A 3620-nucleotide genomic window follows, 5' to 3' on the forward strand; every position below is an offset into this window, starting at 1 on the left:
TACAATACAAATATATTTTCATTTATACATATATATAAAATATAACAAATATATTTTATGTATATGAGAAATAACTATAAGAAATCTTTTTAAAAAAACATTATCTTGTTATAATAACTTAATAATTTTATTAAACTATGTTGGTTAATATTTTGCAACCAAATTGTAAATTTTTTTTTATTTTATTAAGATTCAGCAATACAGTTTTCATTAACAGTTAAATAAGACAGAGTAATAAAGTAAAATATTATCTACAATTATAAACATTTACAATGCCACCATTGCTTCTTCCACCTATGCTTCTGTCCCTTCCCCCTCCATAGTCGCTCGGTTTCCTTCCTCCTTGATATCTATTTTCTTCTGTTCTGCCTCTATATCTGTTTTCTTGCCTTCGCTCTCTATATACACTTTCTTCACTTTCTTTTCCTTCACTTCTGCGTCTTTCGGTGCTGTCCCTATACTTACTTTTGTCCTTTCTGTCTTCCAACTTTCTTCTGCTGGCAGATCTTCCCCTATTTTCATATTTATCTGCCCTTGCCCTAGGAACTGAATATGGTGTCAAGTTAGGCTATCTGAATAATGGCCTATCCTTCCCACCATGTGCAACCCAGTTCACAAAGGACTTATTGGAATATGGTCCTGGATATTTTGACCTGAAAACTTTATAGTCCTCATATGTAAGTTCTACAAGTAAAAATCAATAGAGAAATATTAGGAATTGTAAGAGTTAATTTGAAAAAAAGACTAAATATAACATAATTCGTTTAAGAAGTCAAATACTACAACAAAATAACAAAAAAAAAACTTACTGGTAGTTGACACTGGAGATATCACTAAAGGTTGTACAAAAAAGAATATTATTCAAATAAGACAAATACAAATAGTATACGTTTTATAATTTTTTTGATAAGTAATAATTAAATCCCAAGTAAAAAATTACATAGAACCTTACCAGTGCTAGCCAATAGAGGTATGACTAAAAAGTAATACGGACATAGTGTTATAAACATATAATACATCTACAAATGTTATGTATTTTATGATGTATTATCTTATCTTGAATCCAAATAATTAAACAAAACCTTACTAGTAGTTGCGGATGGAGATGTCACCGAAGGTTAAACAAAAAAATATATTATAAATATAAGACACCTACAAATAACATGCAATTTATAGTCATTTCAAAAAACTGAAACTAATAACCTTACTATTAGTAATACTAATAGTATTGAATTTAGGTATTACATATAAAACATAAAATATTGCAAAATATTTTAATATATTATATAATCTTACCAATGGTATTCGAAGAATTTGAAATTTTATCAACAGTTGTTGATATGTTACTAGACATAGCTAAATATTATTAAGAATATGATTATAAACAAGAAAGATACATAAATAATTTGTTGGTAATTTACTTTTAATACCTATAAGTAAATTACGTAAAAAATCATATCTTGTTCAATTACTCACCTAAACGCTGCACTAGATCACCTAAAAAAAGGAAACCAATAAATTTAATTTAACTTCACATTTCAACAAATTTTGATAATAAACTTTTGACATTCAAACAAACTTTGCTAAAAGGTTTTAAAGCATGAAACCAATATAAATTTAACATCAAATAAAAAAGTACAAAAAAAGAAAAATTAAACTAACCAACTGTTTTTTCTAATCGATCTAAATTGATGAAATAAATAAAGTTACAAAAAATGTTAACACAAAACAATTTAAAAAAATGAAAAATACATCTGATAATATTAAATCACTCAAGCAACATCATCATCATATACATAGACTAATATTAGTACATAGAACCTTCTTCTTCTAATATTAGTACATAGAATATAGTACAAGTCGATACCTCAACTACTCGCCCACATTATTGATCACATAGTAACAATAGTTGTTAAAAATTATAAATTGGCCATCATCTAACAATTCATTGAATACAAATTGATGCCATAACTCCCAAATTTGGTAGATGTGTTTTTATCTATATCTATATAATGCGTGTGTGTGTGTGTGTATATATATATATATATAATATATATATATATATATATATATATACACATACATACATACATAAAGATATAGCTATTGTGTTTTATTCGTATATATATATATACATATATATATACATATATATATATATATATATATATATATATATATATAAATATATATATATATACACACACACACACAAATAAAACACAATAGTTAAATGCTAAAATTAAATAAACAAAGAACCAAGAAACACAATAAAATTTACCTATTCTCTTATCTCTTTCAGATATCTTACTTTTTTTGCCAATCTTGTTTTTTCTTTTTGCCATTTCTTAAGGCATTATAATATTAATTCTAAATATTATTTCATTGTTGCATTAAACAAACTTTATCTATGTAATCTAATGTACATTAAAACTTTATCTAATGAGTAATTAAGTATTTATTGTAAAGTTATATTTTGACAAAATATGACTTTACTAAATTTTTGTAAACATTATTAAAGTACACTACAAATATATTGTAATTAGATTAAAATTACACTTTAGAACCTGAAGTATAAATTAAGCCTTTTAATCAAAAATTTTTAAATTTAACTTAAAATTTAAATTAAATTTGAAAGTAAACTGATTAAAGTATGGACAATAATATTAAGTTAATAATATTATTAATATGAAGTTTCCGATAGACCCCCTCTACCATATGAGGCGTAAAATTGCCGAAATTATGTACCTTTTTTGTGCATTGTAGTAATGAATGTGTGCATCCAAATAATGCAATAAAATTTGGCAAGAATATAGAAAATAGATATAAAAACAAACGCAAATAGTTTTAATAGTACGCACTACCTTCCTTCGATAGGAATTTAACGAACAATCGACATCAAAAACTTTGATACCCATTAACTTTATATAAATGAGTGTAACTTCAAAAACAGCAAACACTAACAGAAAGTATAATTATTTCAATTTTTAAAACATATCTAAAGTGATCCTAAATTCTAAAAAAAAAGACTAGAAAACACGTTGTTACCACACTTACTTTGAACGGACATTAAAAAACGTGGAACAGAATTTTGGCACAAAAATCGGTTCCGTAAAACACGGAATTCTACGTACCTAATTTAAAATCTATTTTAAGTTATTAAGGAGGTTGGCTGGTACCTTTTTTGTTGGTCCTCACTATTATCACCAACAAAATCTGAACTGTTTGCTTGTAACTTCAACTTATTGTCGGAAAACTATGATACTTGTAAGGCAGATGAAATAGGCACATAGGCATTATTAGAATCATTCTTCTTAGTTCGAATGATAAACTTATCCATGCTGTAAGTTCTTCACACACAAAAGATTTCTAGTTTTTTAACTTTAATTAATTATTTCTTAAGTAATGGAAATAATTAATCATTTTTTATAAGTGATCTACAATAATTTGTAATTGACACAAATAATAATGTAAATAAAAAATTATAGCAATAATTGAATTGCGAAAGCAAAAAACAATAGCAATAATTGTACTCATGTAAAAAGTGCTGTATTTGTAAAATCACACATAATATTTACACAAGTAAAAGTAAAGAACTGTTAATTAAAATTTTATAGAAA

The 3620-nt window shown here is 25.2% G+C and overlaps 1 long non-coding RNA gene across 1 annotated transcript; it reads right to left on the reverse strand.

The window, feature by feature from the left end:
- Nucleotides 1-976: 976 nt before the first annotated feature.
- Nucleotides 977-2349, reverse strand: LOC136086486 (uncharacterized). Its single transcript, XR_010641364.1, has 4 exons — nt 2282-2349; nt 1663-1683; nt 1477-1497; nt 977-1356 (listed from the first exon to the last, which is right to left on the reverse strand). It is a non-coding gene; the product is annotated as an uncharacterized LOC136086486 (long non-coding RNA).
- Between the last annotated feature and the right edge of the window lie 1271 nt (nt 2350-3620).

This window comes from Hydra vulgaris, chromosome 10 (genome assembly GCF_038396675.1).
Source record: "Hydra vulgaris chromosome 10, alternate assembly HydraT2T_AEP".
In the NCBI taxonomy this organism is placed as follows: domain Eukaryota; kingdom Metazoa; phylum Cnidaria; class Hydrozoa; order Anthoathecata; family Hydridae; genus Hydra; species Hydra vulgaris.